The following is a 7930-nucleotide window of genomic DNA, read 5'->3' as shown; positions in this document are numbered from 1 at the left end:
TGTTTCAATTTCAAGAAAGATGAGTGAGAGGGGATAGGTAGGAAACATCGGCTGCTATAAGATTACAGAGAAGCTAGACCAACTGCCCACAGTGTGTGGTGATTATTGAGGAGCTATTAAAAGTTTTGAGCACAGAAATGACATAATCAGAGTGAAGTTCAGGGATATTAATTTTGGAGGAGTTTGAGAAAATGTTGGATGAAGCCAGAGATGGAGAGGCACATAGGTTCGGTTGTAGCAGAGACAATGAAAGTGATATTTTTTACCATGAGCCAACATATTTCTCCTTACTTTTTTTTATATGCTTGATCATACTTCTGCTTTCTGGGGTGACAGAGGATATGCGCTCTGATATTTTTTTACAACCTAATATAAGGTTATAAGAAAAAAAATATATTTCAAAATATCAAAATTGTCTTTTGCCCTACTTACTAAATATTCTATTGTGGAAACCTGACATATAGATGAATATGTACTTCCAGGTCCCTTTAAAATATACAAGTAGTATTTACACCAATAGCACCTCCTAGACAGCAACTATATAACAGATACATTAATGCTTTCAGGATTTATACAAATGTATGAGAAAATTTCCTGAATGCATAATGCATAGTAATACATGATTGCATTTGATTAAGTGATTTATGAGAAGGATATATGGAGTGTTTATGGTCTGACAACAGGAGTACAAAAACATTTTATCAAGTCCAGTACTATAGTGAAGTACATAGGAATTGATTGTACCTATTATTACAGAATTTATAATATTAAGATGAATATAAAAACTTAGCCTTAACCTGTATTCTGAAACTACTTGTCCTAAGCAACAAAATAACAATGAAAACTATATTTTGATGTCCTTTATGTATATATATTTATATTTCACATGAAAACTGGATGCTAAGACAATCTTTTTGTTAACCAGTTGATCCATTTTAAATATATTCAGGATTAAGGTCAAAATTCCTAAGAATGTGCACACTATATAAATCATCAATTTCAACTTATTCTTAGGATACACTAATGGCTATATGCTAGAATGTAGCTACAAGAATGTCTATTATACCCTTGCTAATATTAAAGAAAATTTGAGGATTCATTGACTAATTAATGACCTGATACCTTAGAAATTATTTTGGTAAGTGTATATTTAGTAAATAGGAAAATATTTTAAATAATTCAAGTGAAGAAGCTAGTCTATATGACAATAAATGGGGAATAATAAAATGTATTCATTTCTAATATATATATAATATTAGTATCAGTTTTCACTGGGTGGTAGTTTCATAGTTGTTTTTATGCTTTTATTCATTTAGCAAATTTTCTGCATTGGGACATATCTTGGAAAGGTATCTTTAAAAGTTTTTGTGTGAACTACAGTGAGTCCTTTTGGTTTCCATACTCTGAGGCTATTTCACTGCAGTTTTCTTCAATCATGTTTCTGATTATGGCTTTCATCCCAAATTTTCTGTTTCAGATATTTGTTTTCGCCATATGTACCAGCTTGTCACAGATTATTTTCATTCATTCTTAAGCAACCTGTAGGAAATAAATTATACCTCTAAACTACTCATTCAGTTTTCTATATTGTTTACTCATCTTTATAGTGCCTTGATATTTATATTCTGTTGTGATATATTTAGTTTCTTTTCAGTCACCCATGCCACACATAAAATTAAAGTGGTATTTTTTCATCTCAGTGTATATCCTCTTCATGGTATTTGTTTTTCTCTCAAGGTAGATTTTCTGTGTGTTATTAAGGATGCTAATAGATTTCTGAATAATTCTCTGAGTAAATAACTTTCAGAGGGCTATATGATCCTTTCCGTAACTCTTCAAGATTATATTTCCATGATTGGGTGCTCGGTATAGTTTGCTGGTTGCTTTGCTTATTAACAAAAGAGGTCTGAGTCCTCATTCAGTTGAGTCCTGATCAGATCTCCTTCATAGACACAGCTTAATAAGCATGTTTCAATGCATAATTTCCAGCTTGATCTCTAGTGTCTAATGAGCGTTCTTGGATCAAGATTATCCTATTAGTATAACGTAGTTGTTAACAGTGTGGATTTTGAAACCAGAGCTTGAGTTCATTTACTAGCTATTTGAACTTGAGCAAGTTACTTGAACTTTTCATGACTCAATCTCCTCTTTTAAAAATTAAAAAAAAAATAATAATCCCTACTTTGTTGGTTGTTCTGAGAGTTAACTGAGTTAAGATGCATAAAGTGCTTAGAATAACACTTGTCACATAGGAAATATTACAAAAGTGTTGACTACTATTTTTAGACAAGAAAAAGGATAGTCTCAAGTGTACAATGACCTCTGCGCCAACCTATAGCATAATAACTGTGGATCCCATACCTTCAGAGAAGTGACTTAGCCATCACACCCAACCCTCCATCTACTGTTCTATGTCTTGTTCAGATGCATTTTGTTATTTAGCATTTTCAGGTGGTTATTTAGAGGTACCATGAAGGTAACGATGGTGGTGTGAGGACAAAGCACTATGGGTCACTCAAAATACAGTATATACACTATAGGAATAGTATCCATTTTTTTATATTCATTCCTCCTATTTTTTTGAGCCAAAGACCATACATGAGGAAGAAGTGGATCCACTTCTTATAGACTTTCAGGAGACAGGAATGTCACTTTCGCCACTGTTGTATGTTTATCTGATGGAATTTTTTTTGGTTGTTTGTTGATTTTGAAATCAGATGCGTTGTACTTGGCATTAGTAGAAATGTTTCCTAAATATTATTAATAGGTTGAATCTCAGATCTAGTTTGGAGCTGCATCCTTAGTTTTTAAAATTTGTTCATGTTTTTATAAAATTTTAATGGGAATTTGGAAGAAGCAGTAACAAGTGTTGCTAGTTAGATGCAAATTTAACTAAGGTTGCTTATAAGGGATAGCCCATTATGCAAGCATTTGGGATGCCATTTTCTTCTCTCTCTCTCTCTCTCTCTCTCTCTCTCTCTCTCTCTGTCTCTCTCTGTCTCTCTCTCAGAGCAGGAGAAGTAGAATGAAGTGCTAATGATCTATACTGCAAAACACTATACACTCCCTAGGAAGATAGCAATTCTGATGCTTATTAACTTTCCTGCCAAGAGGCTACTAATGTACCCAGTATGAATTCTATAGTGAACTAGATGAAATTTTGGCAGATGGATGACAGATAATAGATGAGAGATAGATGATAGATAGATAGATAGGTAGATAGATAGATAGATAGATGGATAGATAGATAGAGAAACTCAGTTGATAGATTTAGAGACTAAATGAAGGAGGTGGCTGAGCAGGGAAAGAAGACTCCTGTGGTTTTAGTTTGACCTATTGGGTCCTGAGTTGCCATTTAATGGGATAGCAAATCATAAAGAACGCTCAGATGTTTGATAATAAGTCAAATTTGGGAAATATTAAATTTGATATGCCAATAGGGCTTCTTATGGAAATTGGCAGTAAGCTATTGGAAAGAAGAGGAGTACGGCCATATTAAATCACAAATTATTTAATAAATACTTAATATAACATACAATGTGATAGACACTGACCAAGACCTGTGATATGACAATGACTAAAACCAAACCCACCTTTCCTCTTCTGCTGGAGCCTTACGGTTCAGCAGAATGAGCCAGGACAAACTCCACAGGCTGCCATTGATAAAAATAATAACTTAGGTTTTGCTGATTGCTTTTTTTGTTTTGTATTGTTGCTCACTTGTTTGTTTCTAAACCAGCAGAGAATATACAAGAGGTTATAAAAGTATTTGTAAGAGAAAATGACTATCAATTCCTTCCAGTTCCTTGTGGATGTGAGCTCAAAGTTCTAAATACGTGCAATAAGGGGTAAGAAACCCTCTAGGCAGAGCAGCCCCAAACTGAGGACTTGCTGTCTTTTATACCACCTTAGGCTGAAAGTGCTGCATTAATGCTCAAGGGTCTATCTAAGGGAATTTTTGCTGTACCACAACCACACATTTGCATTCCACTTCTTAACATGTCACTGTTTCTACTTGAGGTTTCAACAGACAGTCCTGGTGGCCCAATCACAGATAATCCATAGGCAACAGGCATCCCAGTAGGTTATATGCTTCATACAATACAGAATAATACTAGAGTCTAGTGCCAGGGTCCTTCTTTAACCCAATCCCAATTGGTTACAATACTTATAGGAATGCCTCAGAGATCTGAAAAGCTATCTTGACTCTCTCTCTCTCTCTCTCTCTCTCTCTCTCTCTTTCACACACACACACACACACACACACACACACACACACACACACACACACACACACAGAAAATCTGGGAGTCTTAGCTCTTCTTTAGGGCCTTCCAACTGATTGTCAGGCCCATGCAAATGCAAATTATCCAGGATAATCTCACTTACTCAAAGTCAACTGATTAGGGAGTTTATTTATATCTGAGAAGCCATTTCACAGCAACATATAGATTAGTGTTCGATTAAACATTTCGGAACTGTAGCTTAGGCAAGTTGACATTAACAAAAACTCCTGTCATAGAAGGTTACCTGAAAACTACCCATATTAATTCCACTCAATTTTCGCTGGGAAAAATGTAATTGTAAGACCCCATATTGTTATAAAGGAGATAAAAACGGGCAGTCTTCAGCTAGGTAGTTGTGTACCCAGCTAAAACACCATTACCTTCACTGATTACAAATTGCATATAAAACATTTTATAAAGTCATATCACTTTGTCTAATACAGGTCAATTTCTTATTTTTTCTCCATTTGGCCTTTCAATCCAGTCACCCAGAGTTTCTAATCTTTTCTATATAACTTGCTTCTCTTCAACTGCCATTCCTGGCCTTCATTTTTATCTTTCTTTCCCTTTGCCTCAATTTTTTCCTTTCTAGCAACACAAATATTACCTTTTCTAAAATAAAACTTATAATAAAAACATTCATATCAAATCTCTTCAATTAATTTCATCCCACATCCATCTTTCTCTCATTTATATCCTTTAGGCATCAGATATCTATGTACTTTACTATCATATTTACTTCTTTCTTCAATGTCTTTATTTAGTTATTTATGTGAGAAAATGGAATTTTCTTCTTCCTTCTATTCATCTCTTTAACTCTAGTAAGATAAAGTAAATAAAACAAGATTCACTAGTTTAATAAGACATTGAAGTTTTGCTATGGAAAACATTCAATGTTAGCAAGAAGAACTTTGCCTTCTAGATGCTTCATTGTGAAAGCTAATTAAATATGATGGTGGAGGGCTTCCCTGGTGGCGCAGTGGTTGACAGTACGCCTGCCGATGCAGGGGGCGCAGGTTCGTGCCCCGGTCCGGGAGGATCCCGCGTGCCGCGGAGCGGCTGGGCCCGTGAGCCATGGCCGCTGAGCCTGCGCGTCCGGAGCCTGTGCTCCGCAGCGGGAGAGGCCACAGTGGTGAGGGGCCCGCGTACCGCAAAAACAAAAACAAACAAACAAACAAAATATGATGGTGGAGATGGGGAGCAAGAGGGAAAAGAGATGAAAGGAAAGATCATGGAGATAAGTATTCCTCCAGGAGCCCGTCTGAGATTTATCCCATTTGGGCTCAAAGAGAATACCATAGAAGAATAATAAAAGGTTTTGCAATATGTACTTTCTTTTTTATCAATGGTTGCCTACTTGTAGATTGTCTTATATTGGTACCTACCAAACTTTGATGAGATACCAAGAGGATTATATTAGGATACTTCATCTTCCCCGATGAAGTGTAACCTTCACAGGAATAAGGAGCTCTCTTTCATTTCAGCACTTAACACTACTGTAGGCACCATTGTATGAAATATTTAATAAATGACTTATGAAATGGACAAAGTTGTAAGTCAGAACTCGATGATGATCCCTGACTAATATTCACTCCTCTGATGACTTGACTTGTATAAACAAGACACTTCTTTCCTACGTGTGACCCCTCACAGGGTTCACCATAAGGTACAAGATACTGGAGACATTTATGATTTTTTCTCACATTTTTTCCTCTTATCACAAGGAGAAAGAATCGAGTCTCCTTTCCACATGAAAACAAAGTCTTGGATTGGATCTAGGCCCATTTGCCCACATCTTTACTAGGTTCTCCTCAAGTAAGTAAAAATTGAACATCTTATTAGTCCAACAGTCATGAAGTCATATCTTAAGAGTGCAGTTAAAGCTAATGCATATTCATGAATTCATTATCTTCTGTTTCCTCAGTAAACAAAGGGTTTACTCATCAAGCTGGCTTAGTTCAATGTTTTAACTACCGTTTATCTTTCTGAATTCATACACAGTGAGCTGTCTTCCATTTCCTGTTCTCCTTCATAGTAAGTACTCCCATTCTAGGGCCTGATTCCTCTTCCATGAGTAAATGAACTTTAGTTTTCAAAAAAGGAGATTGAGGGGATCTTATATTCCCAGGAATCCATCCCAATTCCCAGAAAAATTGACCAGAGAAGGCCTTCAGTGGGAGAGGAGGGGAGGGCCTGTCTGAAGATGTGACATATAAATTGGTGTTCCCCAGACATACTTTATTTCATATATTTCATGTTAGGATATATCTTTGATGTATATGGAAATCTTAAGTAGAAGGATACATTATTGGATTAGGAAACTAATTTCCTATCCCTGATACCTACCAGCAAGATAAGTATAGAAGGCCTTTGATACAGTTTACAAACTGTCAGAGACAATCCTCATCAATTTTTTACTGCCCTCTTTCTGATAAAATTTAATATAACCTATTATCTTATCAGAGGACTCAATTAAGAGCCCTGCAAAACTGAGGTTATTTTTATTCTTATTGGCATGAGTAAGTTATTTAATTTGATTGGTAACACAAGGGCCAGACATTTCTACCAGAATATCCACTGCAAGGCTGTCACACTACCATTTTCATTTGTACACCTATCAGTTTTATTCCTTTATTTTTTCCTCCCTACCTTCTTCTTGCTTTCTACAAACCTTCTCATTTTCTCCTTTCCTTCAGAATGTTTATGCCTTCCTGGTGAACTCATAGGAGCCACTAAGCTCTGTATCTGGCTCTTAAGGATAAAGCAGGTGTGCACTTAAATTTAGCCCAAAAGCTGACTGTGCTTTCTAATTCTCAACTAGATGATTTTCCTTCTCATAAACATCATCCCAAATATTCTGTTATCTGTGTTCCTTTTTATTGTGCAACCACTGGGCAATAAAGTGGCTCTCTTTGCTCCCTCAGCACACTTCAAATGAGGCTACTTTAGCACTATGCGTGAGTCGGCAGCACTTCAAGAGGCCAGTGATGTGGTAGTACTTTGTGGGGGGGATTAGCAAGGCATGTCCACTGAGACTGAAGCATTCTTCAGAAATACTGAATGGAGAAAATCAGACATGAACTAAGAACCCAGAAGATTGTGTTACTTAAGGGCCATGAAATTACTTGGAAACTTAATTACGAAAAAGGATGAGATGATTCTAGGGCAGGAGGTCAACTGTGCCTCTGATTTTCACTCTTATTAATATGGAAAAAAGTCCTTTTATCTGAGATGAAATTTGCTAGGCAACTCCCTTAAGTTTCTTATTATGTATTACTAATTAAAAGCCTTTTCTAACCTTTAAATGATGAATGACCAGTAAATATCTCCATAATATTCACATACCTGGTATAATTTCTTTTAGAGCAAAAGGCAGCCGGCATAGCATTATTTATTAAGAAGAAAAATTGAGCTCTTCATAGAGTACTGAGAATGTGTTCCTCTGGCATATTCTAAACACAGATCCTTGAAAACACTCAATTAATAATGTGTTGAGATGTATCTATGCCCTTCCCACGAATCACAGGATGAAAACATAGATTCTTTCAGTTTTTTCATTTTTAGATGTTTAATCTCAAAATGTAAATTTTCCCCTACAGACAACATCACAAGACAAATTCCCTTAGTGGCATTTTACAATTAAT

Source organism: Tursiops truncatus, chromosome 12 (assembly GCF_011762595.2).
Source record: "Tursiops truncatus isolate mTurTru1 chromosome 12, mTurTru1.mat.Y, whole genome shotgun sequence".
Lineage (NCBI taxonomy): Eukaryota > Metazoa > Chordata > Mammalia > Artiodactyla > Delphinidae > Tursiops > Tursiops truncatus.
The sequence above is the reverse complement of the archived record's forward strand: the minus strand, read 5'-3'. Positions refer to the sequence as shown.